The sequence below is a fragment of the Copadichromis virginalis genome, linkage group LG12 (genome assembly GCF_057382275.1).
Source record: "Copadichromis virginalis isolate Kocher_CV1m ecotype Utaka linkage group LG12, C_Virginalis_male_GT1.1, whole genome shotgun sequence".
Lineage (NCBI taxonomy): Eukaryota > Metazoa > Chordata > Actinopteri > Cichliformes > Cichlidae > Copadichromis > Copadichromis virginalis.
In genome coordinates, this window is record NC_140629.1 from 36048822 (window position 1) to 36075990 (window position 27169).

Genomic DNA, 27169 nt, shown 5'->3' on the forward strand with positions numbered 1-27169 from the left:
TCATCAAAAGAAAACCAAATGCTAAATTTGCATTTGAATTGCCAAGATTATAAATGCCTTTTGTTTGCTTGCTATTAATAAACTAAGTTGTTCTTTTTCAAAGCGTGACTGCAGCAGACTGAGGGACTGATGTTGTGTAACAGCCCACTCATGTATTCAGTAAAAACACCGGCTATTCACTAAAGTCATTCTGTAAAGCTGAGTGATCAGCCACAAATTGCTTTGCCCCACATAAACCCAGTTAAGAAGGAATTATGAGGTTTGCTTAATTAATTAGTTCTGCGATTTTATCCTCACATAAATCATAAGTAAAGACAAACACGAGGTGCTTACGATAACAGCATTCAAAATTTATAATCCTTTATTGAAGATCCATCAAGTGATCGCCTAATGGGTGATCACAGTGCTGTGATGACTTATGCCAAGCACGTGACCTCAAAACCTCAAACATGTCCTTCTGGTAGTCATAAATCAAACCTGCAAACTTTTTGGAGGTGTTTTCTTCCTCCTAACTGCTTCATCTCAAATGTATCCTCAGTATTCTTTTATGTTTACAACAGCTGTCCTGCTACGTGATCCAAATTCTGCTGACTATCAGTAAAATTAATAAAAAACAACCCCCTGACATTACCCGTTTGGATACCTTGATAAAACTGAGGGAGAATACATTTCATTGAAGCTGCTGGGGTGGCTGTGGCTACGGAGGTAGAGCAGGTCATCTGCTAATCAGAAAGTTGGTGGTTCCATCCCTGGTTCACTGCTGTCCTTGGGTAAGATGCTGAACCCCAAGTTGCTCCTGGTCGGATTTACAAATTAATGCACAGTTCAAATTCAGCAAATGCACTGGTGATCTACTGAGAATGCTCTAACTGATAACCAAAGACACAGCCGGTTCATTCCAATAATGACCAGCAGCGTTCTCGCACCAGCAAACACAAATTAGTGGGACAAAAACAAGCAGACCAGATGAAGGACTGAGTAACACACTAAAAATAATGTTGTGTAAGTGTAGATTTCTTGCTGGAAACAGCATGGCAATTCAGAACCATGAGAAGCAGCTGAAGGGGAATCAATACAAGGGAAAACTCTTGTGTGGGCCTCTAGGTTGAGACAGCCGCAAAGCCATGAGCCAGAGGAGAGCTGGAGTGTGACAAACCATTCCACTATAATCTGTGTAGCAGCTGAATTATATGATATGAAGAAGAATGTAAAATATTTTTTAACTGCAAGATTCTTAAGTTAATTATGTTTTTGTGCCATGTGTCTATCCATCGCCCTTTTTCAGGCTGCAGGTATTTATTAAAGTCAATATTTCCCCTTTCATTTTACGATTCAGGTGTTAATCTAAACCACTTGAGGTCTACCAGTCACATTAATAGCTGCATTGCAGCAGACACTTTAATATGGTGTGCTCCAACAGAATATGCCTCAGCCTTGTAAGCAAGCCACGTTACATTTAGTTAAATTCTGCCCTGTTTCATCTAAAAGAGAAAGAAATAAACACTAACATTAACTGCTGGTCCTGGTCTATTTACAGGTTTTCTGCATTACTCTGTAGTTTCATGATTGCTAAGTCAGGCAAATTAACAAAGAAGCAGATGCACAATTATTTTTGTCCTTGAGATCACTGTTGGGCGCGTGATTCTAGTCTGTCTGGATTTTTATGTTCCCTCTTCTTGCAGTAAAACCGTTATCCTTCCTGTGATTTACTTTATGTGGAAGGTGATACTGTTATTATGCCTCTCAGCTGCTCACACCTGTACTTGCTTACAGACACCTCTACTGACTGGTGTAATCTCATGTGTGTATAAAACTGACTACAACAGTCTAATGTGAGTTAGTGTGTCTCAGTCTGTATACGTCCGCTAGTGCACTATGAGTACTACACCATGTTCAATATTTGGTATTCTGTTTGTAGTCCGTTTATATTTTGGTTCATTCTCTTGGTTTTGTATTACTCGGTTACCATCTTCTGTGATACCTTTCTGACTCCCCAGTCGTGTCCCTATATCTGCCCAGTCTGTTTGTGTTCTGTCTATGTAGTGATCTGATTACCCATTTCGTTTTGTCAAGTTTCAGATTCCAGTTACTTCCTGTTTTATTTTGATAGTCTCTCATCCTGTCCTATTAGTTGGATTTAGTTCAGCTGTGCGGTTTTCCCCAGGTGTATCTACTTGTCCCTAATCCCCTCTTATGTACTTAAACCTTCAGTTTGCTCGTGCCTTTGTTGTGTCCTCTCTCATCTCTCAATGCTCCTCTAATGGTGTGGCTGCTTCTAATTTTATTTTTCAGTCAATTTGCCAAAAAAATAACACCATCTGTTGCCAGCAAATAAAATCTGTGTTTTAAGCTTATTTCCGCTCTCATGAGTCTGGCTTTGGGGTCCAACAGGAATTTTTTAAAAAAAAATGCAAGCAATCATGGAGGGTAACCCATGAAGAAGAATAACAGACATGTTTACAAAAAGGGAAGATAGTCACTGAAGATAGTCCTATCTGTAGATTAGAGCATAAGAGTAAAACAGGTGTTCAGGTCCAGGCAGGCTTGGGTTTGGTATCTCCTTTCTTCTTCTGTCCATAGAAGGAAAAATGTCCAGGGCTGGCATTTCCTTGCTGGCCCACCTTGGGCTAAGTCTCTGTCACTTGGGCTTTTCTTCCCACATTTGCTGCAGTTCTCTGCCAGTGTCATCATGGTGGTAATCAGGCCCACTTCTTGCCCTCTAACCTTGTTTTTTATCTGCCTCTCAATTGCCTGCTTCAAGTCTGACCTGCAAACCTGTTTACCTGGATCCCTGCTCTCTGAGGGGTTTTGCAAACACCACAAGTCACCTGAACATGATTATCTCAGTCAGTTCCTTCACCTGCAAAGAAAAGTACTTACCAGTTACTCACCTAGCTGTCCACTCTTTCTGACTCTCATCCACATACTTGAGATATTCACCTGCCTGCCAGTAACCCCTCCAGAGCTCCTGTTTCAGAAAAGAAACTGTTCTCAATAATTACAATATTTCATTGAACTCACCTTGGCTACTCCTAACTCTCCTCCCTGTCTCCCCTCTCTGACAGGGATGCCAGGAATGTTTCAGTGTCCCACTGGGGAGCTGGAGGAGGTGGCTGTGGAGAGAGGGTCTGGTCATCTCCATTTAAACTGCTGACCCCACAACCCAGACCCAGATAAGTGGGAGAAAACAGATGGATGGACTTTTGTGACTGATCCTCTGTATAAAAGCTACAAATGCAATCCATGCAATGCATAAATTACAGTAAGAAAAGGGTGTGCAGAACACAGATTTTATGTCTGTGAAGGTTCTCAGTCATCCAGATCATTGTAGTCTAAGGAGCTTGGAAAGAAAAGCGTCTGGACTTCTTTAAGTCCAGACACTTTTCTTTCCAAGCTACTTAGAACACAGATTTTAAGACTTACCAAAACCTTGAACAAATCAATGAACAAAAGAGATCGTCAGCACAGATTCAGAGGCAAATCTGAACGTATTTACACACAAAAATGACGTAAAAATTCTATCATTATGTTAGTGAGGGCAGGAAGGCTCCTGGAAGTTTTGTAATTTGCATTTAGAAGTAGGAGGGGAAAAAAACTTAACGCTACCCAAGATTAATAAGCACTGCAAAATGCCCCTGAAAATCAGATTAATAGCTCGACACTATTTAATTTCAGGCCAGAACTCAAATTCAAAAACTGATTAAATTCTGCAATTAAGTACGCTGGACCCGAACCTGTGAACACTCCCACCAGAGCTGTCTGCCACTGTGTTTCACTGCTTCAGCCTCAGAGAGCACTGAATAAAAATCTGCTGCTTCTGGCTCGTCACGGGCTTTCTGAACATCCACTCGCTTGTCAAACAAAAGCTAAGCTCAGCATTTGTGATGGCTGAGTGATGTGTGCATCCAGAAAATGTCCATCTGGCAGTGGATTTCTCATCCATGTGTTTGTCTCCAGAGAGTTACTGCAGCTGAGTAATTTAACTGGGAACAGCTACAATGCAGAAACTCAAAACGCAAAACAAACACAAACATATTTTCAACAATATGAAGTTTACAAAACTTCATCTATTTAATTTCTCTGAGCACGCAGGTTCACTGTGTGCATTAGTTGCTGCTTTCCTCCAGAATGCACCGCTGTGAATGTGTCCTCTAGCTTGCGCTGAACAAATCTGTAGGGCTGCCTTATTTAATCTGTGCAATAGTATCAAAATAGAAGCATCCTGTCTCAGAGTGATGCTACAAAAAAGTAATGCATTTGTTATTTGTATGCTGGACTGTTGTAATTCCTTATTACCATAAGTACTAACAGGGACTAGAAAGAGAGATTATATGCATTTTAGCTTCCCTTAACTGGCTCCCCGTTGAATTATTCTGATTACATACAACATCCGATGATCAGGACCTGTCTTACTTCAAAGCCCTATTAGTATTGTATCACGTCGACCGTGCACTTTGCTTTTAGACTGCAGGCTTACTCGTGATTCCTTGAGTCTCTAAAAGTAAAATGGCAAAGCCTTCAGCCATAAGCTTCCTGGGAGCTCCCAGTTTGGGTGGAGGAGGCAGACACTCTGTTCTTTTTGACAAAGCTTTTAGTGAAGGCAGAGGTTAGTAAATACTAGTGATTAAATGCAGATTGGTGTATAAACACATAGTAAGTATCCAGCCCTATATGCCTATATTGTCAAAAAGCAAAGATTTCAGCCTAATCTTAAAAACAGAGAGCGTGTGTGTTTCCGAATACATACTTGGAGCTGGTTTCACAGAAGAGGGGCCTGAAAGCTGAAGGCTCTGCCTCCCATATCCTGGGAACCACAAGTAATCCAGCAGTCTGAGAGTGAAGTGCTCTATTAGAATTATGCAGTACTATGAGGCCTTTAAGATCACGTGGTGCCTGATTGTTTGTTGTTTTTCTCTGTCTATGCTCCTTTTTCTGTCTTTTTTCCCACCTTGTAGTTTTTCCTCCCCACTGTTGCCAAGAGCTGCTCAAAAAGGACCATCTGTCAACATCCTCTCTATAATATTGCAGGATCTTTACAATATAAATCACCTTGACATAGCTGTTGTTGAGAATTTGCACCATATAAATAAAACCAAATTGAACTGAACTTCATAAGTAGTCAGGGATCTCTTCCATATCGAATTCTCTTTTCACTGAAATCACAGAAAGAGAGGACTCCTTTTTTTTATTTGCTCTGCTGCGGTGAATCTGAACATGGCCTAAAAAGTAGTCAGACTTTGCATAATGTAGCAGGAATGAAAGTCTAAATATCTAAGTTTTCAGCTTACATAAATCCACAGGATTGTAATAAGTGTGAAACCAGAACGATGCCAAGAGTGGAACAATCCAAACTTGTGCGTGTTTATATGAAAACAGGCTGTAGGGTTGCAGCAGTGAGGGAGGCTCTCTCACTCCACAGTCCACCTGCTGCTAAGTGACGCAGACAGGGCTGCCACACACACGCGCGCGCAGGCACACACACACGCTCACCCCTGTAACCCGGCACTTTGCTGATGCAGCAGTACAACAGCCAGTGTGTCTCTCCATCTAAACAGTGTTACTTGAGAGCGGTGCAACATGACAGATAAGCCTCGTCCTTCTCTCCACTTGAAGGGCTGAGACGGCTGCTGATGCACACCGTTACAGATAGACGTGGGGGACCTGACGTCTGTGGCGTTAAACGCATACCAGATGGAGGGAGTCAGCTTTGTGCGTGTGTAAATGTGAGATTGTGTGTGCGTTTGTGTGAAAGAGACAGCTGACTTTAAATGTGAGAGAGAGAAAAAGAAATATCGTAGGAGAATGAGAGCAGAAAAAATAGCGCGAGTGTGTGTCTTTGCTGCAGCGTGAGAGATACCAAACACAACAATGGTGCGCACACACCAGTTCAAACCACAGGAGCCTAAATGATCAGCTGTCACATGTCGTCTTCATCAGCCCCAACTTTCAGCTGAACCAGAGTGTGATTATTAATTAACGAGAACAACCAGCTAAGCATGGAAATTGCTGCAATTATTGCAATTTTCAACATGACGTGGCATAAAGTCATCAAAATCAAATGCTCATTTGGATAATATGTGATGTATATTAGCACGCTGCACTTCTTAGTTTATTCATCTGCACGGTGGTGGTGACTCACCAGCAGGATTACTTTGTATTACCTGAATTGCCTGGGCTTCTGCTGCCAGAGAGCTTTTTTTGCCTCTACACCTGAGATCAGTCAAAAAAGTGAGATGCTCCACTCTGCTGGAGGATCTAGGAACCATAATCACCTCTCAGCATAACATTAATAATAATATTACAATATATCCATTATTGACAATATATCAATATTTCATCTTTAAGTGTGTCAGGATATGATTGGCAACAACAGGGAGACATATCTGAGTATATGGGCAGGACAGCTCGCCGTAGGGTTGGATGTGAGAGAGTGTGGTTGTTTGTCTCTCAGTGTTTTCCCTGTGATGGACCACTGACCCATGTAGTGTAAAATTCACAAAGAGCCACACTAGAAAATGGGAATCGGATCAAGGTCCTGACATGTTAAGTTTACTGAGAGGCATTAAAACAAAAGTTGCCTTCACGGCGCCTCATTTTAAGATTTGGCTTGAGATGACTCACTGGTGCACCGCTCGTTCCAGTTCAGTAGCTTTGTGTTTCCTGTCTGTAACTCCATATTTAGAGGTTTAGAGGAAAGAAAACAAAGTATATTGAATTAATCTGTATTCATTCATATCACAGCCAAATTAGAAACGAGAACAGTATGACAGAATTAACTGTCAATAATCCAGTAATTTAAAAAAATAAGGGGGTGTATTATAAAACCAGCTGGTTAGCACATCTGTACAATTCAGTGATTTGTCATACATGCTGATGTGAAAGTGCAGCTGGTACCTGCAGCTGTTTCACTTGCCAAACACTCGGTGGAAACTGGGGGTTTTCTCCTGGTGACCAGAATAATCGCTGTGAAAGATTTCATCACTAAAGTGTTAAAGGAATTATTAAAAATTTGTTCAGACCACAAACTCATCTCCATCAGACATGTTGGTAAATGTGATTAACAACAGAAAATTCATTTGTGAAGATGAGAAATCAGAGTAATTATGTATTCACTTGCTGCCACTACTTCTGTTTGCACGTATCTGATACACAGATCGTGGCTGATCTCAGGGCAGTCAAAGCAGAGCCAGGAGTAGCTTATCTAACATGCTGGTCTCCTGTCAGCCTCCCATCAAAGACCAGAGGGTTGTCCACAATATGCAAACAACCAGGAAAACCATACGCTTCAGAGCTTGACAAGCTGAAGCTTTGCAAGTGGAGCAAAGACACACCCAGGAATCATCTGTGGCTCAAAGTCGAGCTAAATCCAGAAACAATAATCAGCTGTAGCTTCGAGACGACAGTGATTTACACGATGGATGGAAATAGGCAACATGAGATCCTTTAGAGGACAGAAGACTGTTAGAAATGTAAGGAGAGAGGACACTTTTACTTTGTTGGGCTTTAATTGATGTCTATTTTTAGATGTCTCTGGGGAAGTATTACTTGCATTGGATGGATGGATGGATGGATGGATGGATGGATGGATGGATGGATGGATGGATGGATGGATGCATATCTATAGAGAGAGATCTATGTAGATATATACAGTTTAAGTGCTTGCATGGACATGCTCTACATTATCTCTCAGGTCTTTGACAATGAGGAGGTTAGTAATAGGGAAAGAGATCGCTTTCTTTTATGGAGCAAGACACATAAAAGTGTGTGTGTGGGGGGGGATCATGAAATCTACCGGCCTGTGGCTTCAACTGGACTGAAATCATCAGCAGACCTCAGTTTGAGTGTGTCACTGCAAACTAAACATCCCTTCTGAGAGAAAGCAAGGCTATTTGAATAGAATAGAATAGACAAGGAAAGCAAAGTGCAAGTTATATACTGGTGGAGTTATGAATTTAGATATCATAGATTTGATGCCATGTCCAGACTGCAGAAAGCAGCAGTCAGTACTGCCCTTATCTGACAGTGCAATCGAAAGAAGAACTCGTGCCAACTCAGATGAGCTGTTTTGTGCAGATGATTATTGTGGTGTTCCCTGAAATTTTAGTCCTTTGGTGCAAAAAAAGTTTGAAAACCACGGGTAAAGCTTTTTTCAGACATGGGATCATCGCTGGTTTCATCCAGTGGTTAAAGTGACATCATTCAGACATGAGTCACTTCTCTTTTAATGTTCCTCACAGCTTCACTGTAATAACACTAACTTGTGTTATTTTTTATTTTATTTAAATTAAATGACATGTAAATTTGATCTAAACTGAGTGACATGTAGCTGGCACAGGTTTGTTGGTCAGAGCGGTTGGAGGTGCTGCAAAATCTGCCCAGATGTTGTGAAACAACCTGGAATTTTTGACATACTGCTTTTAACATGCTCCGTATCTGGGTCAAACTAAATCTTCTTTTAGCATGCTAATATGGTAACTGGAACACATCCTCCATGTGCCCTGTTGGCCACACCTCAAAAACGATGACATGACTAGCAAGCCTTGTCATAAATATTCTTCCACAAAAAAAAAATCACGTCTTTTGAGATAAAAGGAGATATAAGATTTTTTTTTTTTTTAAATAAACAGAGAACCTGGAGTGTATGTTTGAATGCCGACATGCTCACAGAACATGTGGTTTCCCTTTTTCTGTAATTTACACAGACATGTAATAGTTGCATTGCTTGAAAATGAAACTTTAACAGTCTTCACACCTTTGCTGTGAATCTTCACACAAATTCCACTGTCCCTCTCTTTTATTTAAATGAGCCCCACATAACAGGATTCAGCAGGGAAAAAAGAAGCGTTCTTGAATTTCATCAGTTACAGGACAGACTGTCCTCGTGTCCCTGAAACAAACATTTCATGGTACGTGCAGCCATTTATAACAGTGCACAGGTTCTCTGAGGTCAGCGAGGGGTAACAAGCAAAGACCATCATGCACAAAATCCAGACTGTCCTCGTTTAGGTGAAGTGGGAAAGCACCTCCTTTGCCAGTGCACATCAATTTACTTTTTGTATTTATTTTATTTGTTTTTGTAGTAGTAATAGTATAAGTAGTGTATTCATCTGCAGATGTCCAGGTATCATAGGCTGAAAGGCAGCATACACCCAGGAAAGCTTTTGAGTCCATCACAGTGCAAAAACAGCGAGCCAGACAACCACACACTCACATCCACACTTAAGGCCAATTTAGATTCAACAGTTAACCTGAAAGGCCCATGTGGTCATTTCTATGGGGAAAACTAACATGGCTGATCACGCCTTCTGCCAGGCAATAATGAAAAGTGGAAAAAGGGTGAAGGAGAACACGCATGGGTGCACCTGACAACCAGGTTCAAACCCAGAACCCTTTCTTGTTTTTTTTTAAAGGATATGATCTAATAGCACTTCCTACCGGTATGCAATTTACAGCCTTTTGGTGACTTCAATATTTCATTGGCACAATTGTGAGTGCTGTTGTCTGTCTGGTTGTACTAATTACTGTTGTTTCTGTGGTGTTTGCTGTATGCACCTTAATCCATCTCTCACTTACTTGTAGCCTACAGTATACTCTATGTATAGAAGAATAGCAACAAAGTTGAGTTTATCGCCATCTGTGCTGCAGCACAATAACTTATGTTTAAAAGAGATTTAAAAATACTTTAACACAAACAGAGGTGTATTTAGAAGATACGTTTAAACAGAAAGCCAGATAGTTAAGTCAAATAAAATCAAGGTTAAGTTAAAGTAAAGTGCAAAAAAGGGCAAATAGGTGAATGTTAACATAAATAAATTAAATGAAGGAATAAAAGCAATAGAAGATTAAAATGTCAGTGTGCACGCTTCTTCAGGTTGTTTTACAAGTAGATGGTCCTGATGCCAAAACCGCAGTCACCTTTAGATCTAAGGTACACTCGCGCTGTCTTCACTTTAAAACTACAAATACACCCAGTGTCCATGAGGCTGATGTGTTTTATAACCCCTCAGTAGAAACCCAGTTTAAATCTGAAACGTGAGAGTTAGTGTTTTAGTCCAGACCAGCTGTGGAGAATAATCATGCAGGCACTCATATTTACCTCTTAGCATGACTTAAAAATCAAGTGAAAACACATTTCAGATAGGCTCACATTCCTTTTGTGATTTCAACCTTCACGTGTGGGTGTCTTCACATCGCCATGACTTTGTTTGGCAATGCTGGTTCTAGAATTGCTCTCATGCCATATTTGACTGGCAGTGCCAATGGTTTCTGCTCTGCTAATCTCTTTTTGCTGTTCTTGTTCATCACTTGTATTATTTTCAATGTAGAACCAAGCCTTTACTTGCATAAATGCATGCAAGCCTATTGCCCAGACACTCACCTAGACCTAACAAACAAAACAGGGTTTTGATGGTTTTATGTGGATGTGATCTTAGTTCTCAGCCATGAACAGCAAGAAGGGCCCCAGAGAAGAGAAGAGGTGAAACTAGGATACGAATTCTGCAATGCAGCCTGAGGCCAGACCCAGATGGGTTTTGAAAGATTACAGTAAAATCTTAAGATTCACTCTGAAATGAACAAAAAGTTAGGAACTGGGTGAGGCAATGATGCCACCTCACCCACTTCCGACCAACAGCCAAGTTACTCCCTTCAGAGGGAGCCTGAGTAAAGAGAATCCTTTATGGTAGTGTGTGAATGTGTGTGTGAATGGGTGAATGACTGAATGTAGTGTAAAGTAAAGCGCTATACAAATACAGGCCATTTACCCTTTTTTTTTTTTTTTTTTTTTTTTTAGAATGGAGGGAATTATGGAAGTCAAGGCTCCAGAAAATAAGAGGCTCAACTGAACGAATGGTTTATTTAATGGCACTAATTTTGTAGTACATGTTATAAATTGGATGTGTTTTTAAATTTTGAATTCATGTCTTTGAAAGCTGGTTGTCAGTTGGTGGGCATATGAACTGTACAGCTGTGTCACATTTTCTGTGGATAATTCAGCAGCAAAGTGATTCACACTAACTGGTAAGTGCACTGAGTGACTTTGTTGTGGGCCGAAGTCAAATTAGCTTTGAGAATATCGCGTTACAACCAGCCAGACTAGAGGTGCACGCCGGCCGCCGCAGAGGTCTGAGTGGTTGTTTTGCAGCAGCCTGCTATTGACTGGGCACAGCTTAAGAGTAAACAGTGCACCAAAGCACGGTGTGCAATGTCACGGCAGTTTTCAAATTAGAGGCTGCAGATGGAACATTTAAACAGTTGAATGGGAGGGCTTGCATGCACAGTAAGAATAGCTATGGACGATCATCCATTAATCTTCACCCAGCAGAGGCTAGCCTCCTGATGTAGCTACATTAAAGTTGTAATTTTGAGCTCTATTTTTAGTACAGCTGTGCCCAGAGTCCCTGAAAGTCCTTGGCTTGTGTTATCTAATCTGCAGGGAACTTACCTCCCCCTCAGCCTTTACACCTCAGCCTGAGTAAGCTGCACATCTCACAGAAAATCTTATCAACACTGCATCTAAAATGCAGAAAAGTACAGATTTACAAGCACAGTTTGCTTTGCTATATAGTGTACAGCACATTTAAGCCCAACAGTAGAAGCTCTTTTAGGCTCAAATTAAACCTGTATAGCCGAGTGAAAATCATGAAAATGCGTGCATGGTTGGTTGCAAATAGACAGAAGTTGCAGCACATAGATACAGTATCTGACTCAATCTAAATACCTGTGAACCCGAAGCATAACTGATTTATGAACTATGCCAAGGTACTGCAGATGGCATACCAGCATCTTCCATAGCAGCTGTGTGAACGAGTGAATGAGAAACACACTGTAAATAAGTTTGTAGAAGCACAAAGGTTAAATAAGCATAATGCATCTACCGACCATTGTTTCTGTGTTATAAATGAAATTGAGTTGGATGAAGAAAAGAAAAAAAAAACACATAAATAAACTGTAATCTGGAATAAAAATCAGATGGAATATTCAGTGTTCCCAGAGCACTGACTTTTCTATTATCAATAATCTTTATTATTCACCATTCATTACCAGCCATCACTAATGAGCAATAAAACAGCTTTTAGTTTTAGTACTAATTTCTATCATCCATGGAATCAGGTATTTTTCTGTGTATTACTGACTGAGAGTGAAACTGTCAAGAAGCTTTAGCTTTTGTAGCCTAGACATACACAACAAATCACATAAATATAGACTGCCTGAGCATTGTGCTGATTAGACACATTCAGTTTTTCCTAAATTTAAGAGTTAATAGAGACCAAGTGTGGGAGAAATTTATATGTTTAATCTCATTCATTTTAGATTATCTCAGAATATTTTAAGTTATACCTTTCTTTTCCAAGAGTCTGGGTTAACCACCAGGCACCTATTGAAACTCAATAAAAGGCTAGATTTTAGGGAAAATTAAACTGTATTTGAAAATATTTTATATACTATATCAAATATATGATAGTCATGGTAACTGGTGGGTGCAGACTTACAGTGTCTCTCTGATAGAATAGCATTAGCTTTTATGCAGTTTTCTGTGTGTTCATAACTTGAGAAAAACTCCAAACTGAATTATAGATGAAAAACAACTTGCAAAAAATAAGCAAATTTCTGATTTAATTTTAATCCAGTTCCATTCTTTCAGTAACATTTTTCCACTCAAAAGGTCCTTAAAGGATACAAAAAAAAATTCTACTGGAACCAGTCCCTGAGGATTTTATCAGAATGGACCTGGTGGGTTGTATGATATACGATCTTAACCTATATAATTTTAATATATTTAATCATCTTATAATTTCTTTTTTTTTTTTTTTTTTTTTTTGCCTGTCCCGTTTGGCTCTTTTGCCATCAGAATTGTTGTCTAAAGGCAAAGAAAGATGCCCAACGGATTTACTTTACCAAATTGACCATCCCAGCCTTGCCTTAATGGTCCATTTGATTCACCTTTTATTGTTTATTTTATTTTCACTTACTGAACATGGGACAGACTTGACTGGGGGAAAGAAGGGGAGAAAGAAAGAGGGAAAGAGAAACAGCTGAGAAGAGGGACGGGGGAGAAGGGCAAAAACCAAAAACCAACAGAATGAGCAGAAAAAGAAAAAAAAGAAGAAAAAAAGAAAAAAAATGCATATATCAATCACCTGGGTCACCTGCTGAGAAAGAAAAAAGAAAACAAGCAGAAGAGAACAAGAGTAATAGAATAAACAACATCACAATGATATATGGGAATATGACAGTAAATACTAAATATTAAACATTATTGTGCAGCACATAAGATCAACAGAACACAGTGTGCTTTGAGGTAGGAGCCAAAAAGGGTGTAGTTTGTGGGTGTGATCACCCGTGTGTACACCTGTGAGCATGGACGCGCTTGTTTTTTGTTTTTTAAAAGGTTCCTTCATGTAATGATCTGCTAGAGGGTGTGGGGGGGCCACAGCCCCGTCCTCCAGGGCATGAAGCAGGTATGGAGGAGATCAAAACTCCAGACATCCAGAGGCCCCCAGAACACAAGAGACCAAGGAAGACCAACAGAGGGGCAGCCGCGCCACTGTCCCTTATAGAAATCATCTTATAATTTCTACAGAATCATGGAGGAATTTAGTGTGCATCTCATTCTGCCAGATTATTCCTTGGGATTAAGTGGAATAGGTGTTGAAAAAGGGGACAAAGATAATTAAAGAATTAGTGTAATTATTAAAAAAGAAACAAGCCCACATTCTCATATGTTTTTACATTTTGGAAATATAATATAATATAATAACATAACTACAGAATTTTAAATGTGCACCTTTTAGACTTTTAACAGATTTAATGCTACCCCCTTTTATTAAAATTATGACTTAAAATTATGACTGCTCTGCAGGTTAAAATATTATATAGGGGAAAAAAGACTGGTCCCAACAAACAGATTTTTATGCCAAAATGTTTGTTTGTTTTGTTTTGCTTCGCTTTTTAAAAACTTTTTTAATGGGGGATTGCAGCTTTTATATTGCCTGGTCCTATTGATCTGAAAATGTAAGACTGCTTCCATAGGCAGAAAAGGACAGAATGTAAGAATATTGCTTGAATTCTTGAATGTCACTAAATCTGAAAGCTGTACTGTACTCTAAAGATAGTGTGACCAGGGCACAAACCCCATTTATAGAGACAAACTGGACTGCAACTGCTCATTAGACGATCTCTGTTTTTGCAGTAGCGATCGTCGTGCGCATGCGCGGCGTCAGTCTCCACTCTCTCTCCCTGCGCTGAACGCTGACAGGCAGCAGGCTGGCCGGAGACCGTTGGTGCTGCTGCCGTTGTTGTTGTTGCTTCCGCCGCCACCGGCTTCACTCCACGTTGTGAGCTTCCGTCCGGATACAAAGTGACGCCGGAGCGGGACTTACATTCAGTTAAAGGACAGAAACAACAGCAGCAAAGTGTTTTCGGAGGCTTTGGACTCGCTGACCGGCTGAGCTTTCTCCTCTCCCGTCCTCCTCCCGGTCGTCCGCGGACAGTGGTTTGAGGTAAGTGTCCGCTTTTTGTGACAGTTTTTGGGATGAGCGGTCGGCTGCTGCCCTGCGGGTGCCTGGTTTAACTTCAGACCGGCTTTAGCTCAGCTTCAGGACTCCGTGTTTTGTTTGAACGTGTTTGAACCAACTGCTCGTTCACGAGACGGACAGTTTAACGGGAAGTTTTCCTCGCGCGTGGAGACCCGCGAACCGTCCTGAATGTGGCTTTTAAGATAAAACAAACTGTCAGCACTCCTCTACAGGGTATAAACCCTCTCCTGTAGGTAGCGTGTGTACTACCTGCTAGTAAATGCCAAATGAAGTTTTCGCTGGCGTTCATTTGTGGCTCTGACCAGCGGAGAAAGAGCACCTGTTTGTTGGAGTATTTGAGGAGGACAGGTAGGCCCGCATAGCGCAGATGCACCTACACCCTGCATGATTTATCACACATTACCCTGCAGGTTTCCACTGAACAGCATCAGTACTTTGCAGCCTTGGTAATGCTGCATGTTTAGTCTGCTGCACTGCCTCATAGTAATGCTGTAAATACAGCACTCCATCTGCTAAAGGCTGAAATATGGATCTTTTGGACAAACAGCCTTAATATTCATGCTACTCTCAGAGGCGTGTCGGGGGGGTCATTGGGTGGTACTGAGCCCTCTTAGTGTAACAAACAAAAAACCCACAACAGGACAAACTAGGAAGTTTTCAGCAGGTGCGCATTTATTTACCACCCACATCAGAGGAGAAAACCTTTGCTTTCCATTGAATGTGCTTCCTTGTCAGGAGAACAGACTGTTACGTACATGTTGTAGCTGTGCAGTGTCACCAGGGGGCAGTGTCAGAAATGTGTGGACCAGGTCTGTGGGCTACTCAAGCTTGTGTTTATGTGGTTGCTGTGTCTTTGTAGCTATTGCTGTTCAGTGCATGACTGTATCTCAATACCGAAGTACGCAAGTTTGTACTTGTGTACTTTGCTAGTACTTCCAGTACTTCCAGAGGACAAGTGGAATGGCAGTGTATCTGATCACATGACATCTCAGCTCAGCCCAACTCATCTCCATGTTTTTACTCCAATCCATCCATCCATCCATTCTCTTCCGCGTATCCTTTTTAGGGTAGCGGGAGGGCTGGAGCCTATTCCCCCCACCTTGGCTATGTTTTTACGCCCATTCCCCCTTAATTTCACGGATTAATATTTACGGTGGAAATTGCCCATGATATGCTTAATTACTAGATTTCTTTGAAGAAGAACAATAAGCATAAAAAAGCCATCAAGGTGAAATAATATAGAAAGATTTAGAAAATAGCTTAATTTAGAAAAATTGCAGTAAACACTTGTCGTTGGCTGTAGCTCAGGAGGTGAAGCAGGTCATCTACTAATCGCATGGTTGGTGGTTTGATCCCTGGTTACTCCAAGTTGGCGTGCCAAATATCCTTGGGTAGGATGCTAACCCAAAGTTGCTTTCCGATGCATCCATTGGAATGTGAATGTTAGATAGAAAGCACTCACTAAGAAAAAGCATAGAAGAAAGTGTGAATGGGTGAATGAGGCGACTGTTCTTTAGATCTTAAAACAAGACTAATATGATAGTAGTCAGAACCTCTAGATTTAAAATGTAATTTATATGGCACATGTATGCACATGTTACTGAAATGGGAAGTGGACTGGTTGTTATATGGCACTTTTCTACTCTGAGCACTCAGAGCAACCTCACTGCTTTTAGTCTTCATGATTATTATTAGTGATTCATATGATCTGTTTCACACTGTTTATTGAACAAAGACAAACTGTTCAGATGCTAGAATGATTTCATTTTTATTCTGGTAGACTCTCACAACTTACAACAGACAGCTGGCGTTTAGAATAGAGTTGAGTAAATATTAAAAACATAATTTGATCATTTATGGTTTATCGTTTCATAGCTTGACATCTGTCTCCATGAACAGCATAAACATGCTGGCCCAGATGTTTCTGCTTCCAGAGAAAAGGCTCATACTTTCCTCCTGGATTAAAATATTTTTAATGTTCGTTTTAATTCAGGAAAAGCTGCCGTTACAATAAGTACAGCACATTTCTACTTTAGGGAACAAACCAATTTTCTCAGAAACAAGTAAAACACTGAAATAAACCAAACATCAACAGTTAGAAATCATATGAGTGAATTATATCTAGTGTTTAACTTTCACTGAGTGGCAAAAGGGTTTTGAAAATGATGTGCCAGGACTCAGATTTTCTGCCAGGTATAATGATCCTTGAATGAGTGGTCAGCTGACAGCTAGTGGGGTTAGACCAGCAGAAATGGATATCTACAAAAACATCGGAGCACTTTTGCAAGCAGGCAATGTCTTGCTGATAAATCAAACAGATATTTGAAGTTTACAAATCTGCATTCATGCCTAAAAACATTTTAAAAGTTTGTTTAATTCATCAAAGACAGTAATATTTTAAATTTTACTTACAGTTTTGGCCGCTGTCCTCCACTATTGCCGCTTTTGAGTTTCAGATGAAATGAATTCTGGGGTACTTGGCTGCACCAAGCACACACAAGTCATGATTAATGTACCCTCGATAGAGTGGGCGGAGCAAGAACACATCTGGGCATTTTCAGCAATTTTGAATTGGAACTGTACTGGGGTTGCTACTTATTACATTTCATAAGTACAGAAGTACACACATGTGTGCATTTTGAAAAACGGCCCATACCCAAAATAAGATTTGTTCTAGGAGTGTGCGAAAGGGCTCCTTGTTCCGTCTTTTCACAATAAAAGTTCTTGTCATACACTGTGTGACTGGGCTGTGCCATTTCATGTCATCCATGTATAATTTTTTGGAGTGGAATATTTCACAATATCATTGCTATCGCAATGCCATGTGTTTACATATCCAAGTGCACACAACAACAAGACAAGCCTCAGCAAGCCTCAGAGCTGGAGGCAAATCTCAGCCTCTGATAAAGATTTAGTACCTTCAGCAAACTCCACCAAAGCACAGTGCTTTGGAAGATATTCAAAAAAACCGTTCTGCAGCCCAAAAGTAAACAATATGATGGAAATTACTGATATGGTTATGTGGTGGAAAAGCAGCGATTTAAGCAGCTGGTTACAAAGACTTGAACGAAAATAAAACATTCAAGGTAAAAAAACAAAAACAAAAAACATTGTTTTATTTTGTGGCAGTGTTTTGCAGCGCTTCTCAAGTTATAAAGTTAAATTACTCTACTTGTTGTTAGTGTTACAGTTATTTTATACTTAAAAGACTGCATAAAATTTCCTGGGAAAACATTCCTACTACTACCAGCAGTTTGGTCTATAAAATGACAAAGTGGCCTGTCCAACACAAGCATACAATGTACTATAGTGAGTTTTAAGGTAGGGCTGCTCGATTATGGCAAAAATGATAATCACGATTATTTTCACTGAAATTGAGATCTCGATTATTTGACGATATTTATTTAACAATAACAATGTATTGAATAATGGCTTTAAAGATTGTCAAAAAAGAATATAAAATAGTGTGCAAATACTCCTGCAAACAGTGCAAGTGTTTGCAATATAAGAAATAAATGAAAAATGTAAACATCTATGTTTAGTGAACTTTGCAGTGTTGCTCTGTGGTGCAGCTACGACACCGCAGCAAAGTTTACACACTGTCTACTTGATCCACGTCTGACTCCGCGAACCCGTAATGTTTCCACACCACTGAAGTTTTTTTTTTTTTTTTTTTTTTTTTTTACCTCTCTTTTCAACCAACGGCAGTCACTCTCCTCTCCAAATAACTTCTGCTTAGCTTTCCGAGCTTCCCTCGGGTCCTCTTAATTGTTGTGATGCGTGTTCGAAATGCAGAGAGGTGCGCTCGATTTGCAACACGGAGCAGCGTGAGAGTAAAGCACGAGGGAGGTGATCGTTGAAAGCCCAGATCGTAATTTAGATTAAAATTCGATTAATTGAGCAACCCTATTTTAAGGTTTGAATAAAATATATGTAGGCAATGTGAAGATACATGGACATAAAATAAATCACCATAGTCCTGCTGCCATAAGAGTAAAAGCAACAAAGATCTTTCTCGTCTCAAAGGACTGATAATAATAAGTCAAATAATTTCATCATGGTTGTTGAGAATAAAGGCTCAGAGCTCTGCAGCCTCTGCAGCTGTAATGAGGATGTTCAGGTTACAAGGAGAAGGACTGGGTGAGACTACACTGGCTGTGTAATCATTGCCATCGCCTTGTGGTCATTTGAACACACCCTGGACCATGTTTGTTTAATGAGGAAAAGATTTGACATGCGGAAAAGAGTTTATGTAGCCATTGTTTTTGAAATGTCTCAGTTAGGGAACTTTAGTTTGTTTATATTTTATTTAAAACTGATTAAAAAAAATCATTAAAACCACAGGCATTCCTTAGAGAAAATGTCCTCATTTTTTGGAAATCTGATGTGTCATGTTCAAATGCAAAATGAGAATTCTTTCCTATTCAGACATTAATATTAATATGTACAATGTACCATTCATGCCTTGTAAATAATTCATTGTGTGTGTTAAATTGTGCCAGGCATCTTATAGCTGTTTAATTATTAATTGGAGGATTAATTCTTCGCGCTATAAATAGCTGCAGCTGTGATTGTTGGTGTGTAAAAATGGTTGACGTGCCCGGCGTTTTTGGCGAACCTTGCCATTAACCTTGCCGAACGTTTACTAATGTTTCTTTCTTTACATCTGCCAAGGTATTTTTCCCTCCATTACTTTTTCCCCATTTAGAAGTTTTTGTTCTATTCACAACCTGAAAAACCATCAAAAAACTCACATTTCTTCTCTCCGCTTTCTGCTGGTCTTTGTTGGCATTTTTTTTAACTTCTGGGAAAAAAAATATTTATAGGTGGAAATAATACAACGTGTGTGTGTGTGTGTGTGTGTGTGTGTGTGTGTGTGTCACACTACATGGCTATCTGCTGACTCCAAACACTGGCTCAGTCTGACTGGAAGAGACCTGGGCCATTTGCCAGTGATCATGTCTTATTCACATGTATAATTAGCCTGACAGTTGTTAAGTGTGTGCCCAATTTTAGACAGGATGCTACAAGATCATCATCAAAACAACAGATACCAGTATTGGGAGTATCTTTTGAATCTGCGAGGTTCAGTAGAGTTCTCAGGCAAACAATGCCAAGCAGCACCAAAGCTTTTGACAAAAGACGTTTCACACAAAAAAGAATTGAATAAGGATTTGGATTTACCATGGCAGTAGTTGAAGCTTTGTGACATTCAGGTGTGAAATTCATTTTAGTTAATTGGCTGCATACAGGCAGATATCAAGTAGGCTGAGCCGGTCAAACCTTTGGATAACAACTTTTATCTTTTTTTTTTTTTTTTTTTTTTTTTTTTTTTTTGTATGTTCACATTTCATGGGTTACTTGATGTTTTTTGTGTTAGTTACAGAAAAATACTAACTACTAAATACTAATACTAAAAATACTAACTGTTACTAATACTAATGTTTAGATTTGTATAGGGCTGAATGATAAACAAATTATAGCAGTACTAAAAATGCCCTTTGTTTAAAAAGAGTGTAAATCATTCAGAAATTAACTAAAACTATCAACAGAATGTGAAGATGGCATCTTATGTATTGTGCTGCTTTGATACTGGTTAAAGTTGAAATGGGGACCATTGCGAGAGGGGAGAAATTGAAACCTGGGGAACACAACAAGGTGGAGATAAAATGAGAAATCAAGACAAATCCAGTGTGTATTTATATCAGACATCACAACTTCTACTCTTCCCAGAAAGTTAGACAAATTGATTCATTGTATTAAAATGCTTAATGAATGAAACTGCACATTATATTTATATGTCTATGTAAACGGTGAAGGTCTAATCTGAATTTTAATCACATTCAGGGAATTTGTACAGTTTAGATTTGTGTCCAAGAAGAGACATTTTAAAAATTATTAAAACTGGTGTTGGCTCAAGGTTTGTGTAGAATTCATGTTATTATTGTAGACAGTTGACATATTTTGTTGGCTAGAAGAGCTGATATTCCATTTATCCAAGGTAGGGCCTGGCACTAGGAGACACAAGCTAGTGTCACAGACCCTGAGGCTTGTTCTCTTCCAGGTCTGAAAGAAGGGATCTTTTGATGTAAAGTGAATGTATTAACCAGTACACCAGGGAACCATCGCTTAATCAAACTGAGAAAAGTAAAGCAAAATAAAATATAAAAACACACCATATTTATATGCTAAAAATGGGTAATTGTAGCCTGTTCCTAGGTGGTTGCTAGGCAACATGATGGCATCATGATATCTGATATAGATACAAACCTTCAGGTTCCTAAGGTGTACCTGGTACAGGTAATCAAACAAACCCACAGACAGAGTTGTGGTCACATAGAGCAGACCAGCAGGCAACACAGCAGCAAAGAATCATACAGGAATCTTCCAAAACTCTGCCTTTAAACCTGAGAGAAATTATATTTTTATATTAGTGGTGATGGTATTTTTTTTTGCTTTGTCACCCAACCCTTTTCTTATTTTACATCCACTAAGGAGGTTGACTTGGTTTGGTTTGTCTGGATTTTTCAAAAATATCTGTATGTTAGCAAGAACGCTTAAAGTTGTGGGTGGGTTATTTTGCCTGAGTTTGGGCTTTGCCCAACTTGTAAATTATTAACCTTTAGAGTCATAACCAAGGACTCTTGATTCTTGGTACATTTGTCATCACATCTTCACAAATGCATATCAAATTAAGATAAGAAAAATTCAAAATTCAGAGTTCTTAAGAATTGCCCACACCCACCCAAGAAAATAATCCGAGACTGAAGTCATGCACTGTGTGGAGTGAATTTTTAGCTGTGGGGGAGGCTTGGAGTCTTGGACCGCTCTTATAACAAGTGAATCAGAGTCATTGGATTCAGAGGCCAAAAATAAGCCTTTTTACCAGATGTAAAGTAACTTAAAAAACCCTCATGCCTAATCTATGTTTAATTATATTACTCTGTCACATGTCTGTGCCAGATTGAACCAGCTGATTATGACTTAACAGTCACTTCTGAAGCTGCTGCTGTTTTAAATGACAGTTTGAGGCTCAAATGAAAGCAAGTTGGTATGGAACAGCAACAGATCCTCTCCTCCTCAGGTTTTACTGCTTGAAAGGCAACGGGGAAGAGAAATTGGGATCTTCTGGTCCTTACCTCTGCTGTAATGGACAGTCAGCAGCTTAAAACATGGAAATATTAGTGTTTGGGAACAAAGAGGAGCTCTGTACTATTACTGCTCCCCTGCATTTGCATTCCATGCATTTGCCTGAACCTGATAAATACACACACACACGCGCACACGTCACAGGTTCAGGTTTCAGATGGGGGGGTTGTACTCGGTGAGCAGAGCACTGCTCGAAGCAACTGGCTTCTCCAATCCCAAGGAAGGTAAATAGAAACGGTAACCAGAGCCTAACCTTGGAGCTCAGCCTCCTTGGGATGGGGTGCAGCTAAAAGTGTTGACGAGGATGCAACACTGCTCTTGTAAATGAGGATCAAGTGTGTGTGTGATATTTTGATTTCAATTAGAGTTGTCCTGTGCTGTATGTAAGGAATACACAAACAGTGAATACTAAGAGTTTATTTGAAGCTGTGGTGACCAGTGGTGCTGAGGTTGACTTCAGATCAGCACAAACTCATTGTGTCTGACATAAAAAACAAAAAAAACAAAACCATGCAGTGTTTATTTTTCCACCATAAGTGTCATGAGCTTTAATTTTTTTTCCTTGATACTTTTATTAACTGAGAAGTTAACAGATTAGGATGGGACAAGTTGGTAACTGTTTTGAATGACTTCCTAGTTCTTATGCCAATCAAGAGAAGAGATGTTACGTCACTGATATTTTTGTTGCACATTATGTAGAATTTCTATTGTAGTAAATCAAAGGAAACCCATTGGCTTGGCTTCTCTGGCCTAACTACTCAGAAAAATCTCTGGACTCATCACTTAAAGCATTAAATAACAGAGAACATTATCTATTATTAAAACTTTTTTTTTCTCAAATGTAGTACTGCCAGTAAATCTCTTGTAGTGGTGAATGACAGGCCAATGACAGGCCATGATAACTTTGTTATGAAAAAGACTATAAAATGAACAATGATCCAGATTCATCTCGCTCAAATGAAATGAGGAATTCAGACTCCATGGGCGTAATCGATTGTTAAGGACAAAATACAGGTAAAAGTTAAAAATGCACGCCCTCCTTTTTTTTTTTTACAAAGTCATCCAGTGGACGGGATTGGACGTTTTTGGTGGACTGCATGCTGGACATCCCAGCTGTGCAGCTGTCTAAAATCACTTCACGGTCTTTTCCCAACGTGTCGGTTGTGACATTAGCTCTGGAGCACCATCACATGGTATGTTTTTTTTTTTTTTTTTTTTTTTTTTTTTAGCTATCCCCAGCTGTTGTGGGTCACTTCAGGTTCTGCAGTACATGCAGGGGATGGCAGTGATGCTGTCCTTTTGATTTGCCCTCCCTGCAGTAGCACACAGTGTCTTTATAGCAGAGCTGCCTGCACTAAGTGAATATCTCAGGATGTTTTATATTCCCTGTTGATCTTCCATTTTCATGAATAACATATACTGAGCATGCCTTTATTTTTTTTTAGCATGGAAAGGCTTTGAAAACACATTTAGATGATCGCGGGAAGCTAAAGCGCTCCATGGAAACCAGCCTCATGAAAGTATTTGCTGTTAGAAGATCTCAACCCAGACAGACCTGCCACACTTATTTAATAACTACATGTATGAATGAGAAATGGTGGATTAACTTGCTAAAAAATGTGGTGATTAGGCCAAAACCGCTATTAAGTATTCACTGGGAACTGTTGTATAATGACTAGCTTCAAGGTAGCATTGTTTTACTAATTCTTATAACTTTTTTAAGGCTGTAGTCGTTTATTTTATATTATTTAATATTGTACTACACTATATTTCATTCATCTCATTCTCTTTCTCTTGACAGTAATGTCTTTAAAGATAAGAAATGTGTTTTGGGGTCAACTTGAAAAGCAGATACAAAATGTCAAAGTGAGATCAGAGGTTAAATGTGACATAATATTTGGATGCTAACTGTATGACATTTAGATTTCCCATATACCTTAGTCACCCTTTGTAAAAATACACAAAGAAATCTAGCAGTGAAGGTCATACTTTGCTTACATCTTGTGGGAATCTCACTGGTGCATATCAATAGTGAAATATCTCTGCATCTCTTTAAGCTACAAGCTTCTCGTTTTTGTTGAAGAGTGGGGGATTAATCCTTTTAACCTGAAAAATATGTTCATAAATTGACTGTGCATTATTGAGATGAGATTATACATTTTTCCACCAATAATGGTGATGTTTAAAACTCGCAGTCAAACAGTAAATTTAGAGTTTATCACAGAAATAGATTGTATTTTATGACGGTAAATAGCGGCAATAACAAGTTCCTCTTACTTTCTTCTCCAGTGGGGGAACTTCAACTCCACTGTTGGACTACGGGGCGGTAGTCCTTGTTCTTCTGTAGCCTCAGTGAGCTGCAGAGTTACAGAGCAGAAGAATTGGCATCGCCAGCCACCATCAAGAGTTCATCAAACTGAGCTGAAAGACCACAACATCGTCGACCTGTCAGTATTCTGGACCATAAGTCCATGACTGAAAGGAATCTTACATATAAGATGCATCTGTGATGCTGCAGTTCAAGAAATATCTAATAATGAAAACATAATCAAAAATCAAACATAAATAATGGAGATGGGAGCAATAAGATTTGATGTTCTTTAATAATGCATTATTACAGTGGAGGCCACAGATTCAGCCTGTTTTTAGAGACGGATAACTCAATATTTGGCTAGTAGTAGTAGTAGTATGGCTTCTGTAATTCAAACTGTTTTTCTTTTCGTTTTTGTCCTGATATTTGTAAATTTGTCAGATCCGCACAAACCCATTTGTCCTTTTAAAGGACAGCCAATGCCTGAGATTAAGATTAAAACTTCATTTTCTTTATTTCTTATGACAGAGAAGCTTTGCAATGCTGGACACATGTAATCACATAAATTATGAATTGAAACTAACATTTAATGAAAATTACATCAGCATATTGTTCTCTCGACCTGCTGCCAGCATTGATCTTCAGACTCCGGTCTGCTCTCATGTATTGGCTGGTCTGCAGAGGCTTCTTGTTCTCTGTAACTGAACAGAGCTGTTGAGGTAAAACTGTGAAACCTGAGTAGAGACTTTCCTACCACCATCAGCTCCATCTTCTCTTATTTCAGCTCATCCTTCGCCCTCATTTCACCAAGCTAGAGAGCCCGGCTCATCCTGCATTACAAACCTCAGAAAGTAACCTTGCTTTAGAGCCCTGATGATGACAGAATCCAGTTGGAGCCGGCATCTCTTTGGTTTTGCTAGGGTGAAATGAATATCTCATCATCTGAGACATTTTTTTTTTTTTTTTTATTTAACTTTTTTTCGAGAGTCCCTGAGGACATCTCTTCTCCTGAGCTGTTTGATGTGCTCTGAAAACAGAAACCCTGCAGCACTCTGGATGTTTGAATTGTGGTAGCTGCCAGTCAGTTTATTTCTGCCAGCACCAGAACTTGTTTACCAAACCCTGCATGGACTTTGATCACAGCCCTGTTAGCTTACATTTACACTCAATTCCTCAATGACATGCATCAAAAGCCAGACCTCTCTTGAAGTATTTCTTCATTTGCTATTTAACTATTTAATGTGTGTTGTGGTTGTGACTATGAACTTGTGTGGTGCTATTCAGCAGCTCACTGTGACTAAACTATGTCTGGTTGCTAATTTTATTTCTACTTTGCATGAGTGGCCAGTTTTCAAGTGGACAAGTCTCTTACTTTTATTTTGAAAGTTCCACTAACCAGCTAGCCCAAGCAGTACATCTCTGGAGTTGGAACAATTGGTGGTGGGCTATTTAACTGCTGGCTGGTATTTTGGCCTGAATTATAGTCAATATTTAACAGTTTAACTTTTTTAAAGTAGTGACTCGATGTCATAGCCTCTGAATAGCAATAAATGAATGTATAGATGGATGCTACCACCTGTGGAAAACCATTAAACCTGGAGCAGTAAAAGGTTGTGCAGCAGCAATAAAAATCAATGTTCCACCGAAAGTAGTGAAAAGGAAAAGATGGGCAGTAAAAAAAAAAAAGGTGAGGAAGGGCTGAACATATCAGATCTTTTAAAAGGGAAAAGAAAAAAGAAGGGCACAGGGAGATGATGCACCCAGATGTGCAAAACTGACATGTTTTCAACAGCACAAAGCAACTGGAAGCTGTGGATAAAGAGTGAAATGTTGAAGAGTTCAGACTTTTAAGTATAATACTTGTCAATCTTTTACAGAGAATTTTGTATGCGACATTTGTATGTGGCCAAATATCACAAATCTCTTTAATTTTTTCAAAGATGACTTGCCTATGAGAAATACAAAAATTCATTGTATCCATTGTCTTTTTATAGTGACAAAAACCCAAAGTCTTCCACCAATATTGACCTATAAATTAGCAATGATGATCTTAGAAATTACTTTTGTCCTGGCTCAGTGGCCAAGTTTCTGCCACAGAGGTAGCAAGTACTTCTGAAGGAAAGATAATGTACTCTGGTCAGACATGCTTCATCTCCACCAACTTGGACTCCAGCTGCTGACAGTACTGCTTGAGCTTCATGTAACAGATGATTATGTTGTTTAGCTTTTTATTGGTCATGAAATATTTTGCTAATACAATGATTGCAGGAGAAGAAACATGAACAAGATTGTTTGAGAGTTCACTTAGAAAAGCAAATGTACCAATTTTCACTTCATCTGTGCCTATGTGTGTGTACACATCGGATATTTCCTGACTCAAAATGCATTTTTAAGAGAGAGGCTATTGTGCTTGTTACCATGATTAGTGTATAGTTGATGCAAAGAGTCCATGCCACCTAATTGAAGACGTCTTTGCATTTTCCTGGTATTTCTGCTCATTTATTTTTATAACCTTGATCCACAGATAATGAAATATTGTTATTGCCACTCTAGTGATTTGACTTTGGGAGAAGTCCAGAGTCTCTTTGGGGAAGGGTGACAAACTTTTTTTTTTTTTTTTGTATAATAACCGCTGTCACAAATACAATGTAAGTCTGTGAGGGAAAAACTGTTCTTCATAGTCTGATTGTCCTAACATCACCCTGTAAGACTGCCAATACCTGATATGATTGCTGTGAAGATGGGTGGGGGAGGTGAGCATCATTTTAAATCCCTGTTTCTGCTGGAAATAAAACAGTGCAGTATGAGATGGGAGAGCCAAAACAATAGTACTCAGAATAACTGCAAGGTTACTAATAAATCTGTCACTTAATCACTTGAAACAACTCCTGTCACATTTATTGGGTTTTCTATGTAATTTCTAATGTAAAAATATTGATTAATTGATCTTTCAGAGTCAGCAACACATGAACCAGTCTCACTTTAGGAGTTTGTGTGCTGCCTTAGTGCTGTCTAATTTATAAATGAAGATGCATTAGTAAACTTATGAATTTTTTAATCTCTGTATGCTGAACTTGCACAGACATTAATGTATACTGTATTACATTTTGGCACTGGTGCAGCTTCCTGATCAGCTGTCAGGCTCAAATTCAGTTCTGATGTGTTTACAGGC

General features: G+C 39.3%; 1 protein-coding gene across 2 annotated transcripts in view; it reads left to right on the top strand.

Moving 5' to 3' along the window:
* The first annotated feature begins 14206 nt into the window (after positions 1-14206).
* The window catches only part of LOC146697547 (spermatid perinuclear RNA-binding protein-like), a 98840-nt gene continuing 85877 nt past the window's right edge, over positions 14207-27169 (top strand). For both annotated transcript variants that reach the window (XM_085476339.1, XM_085476340.1), the window contains exon 1: positions 14207-14501. The gene's annotated coding sequence lies outside the window, so the exon portion shown is untranslated. The remainder of the gene's footprint in view (positions 14502-27169) is intronic.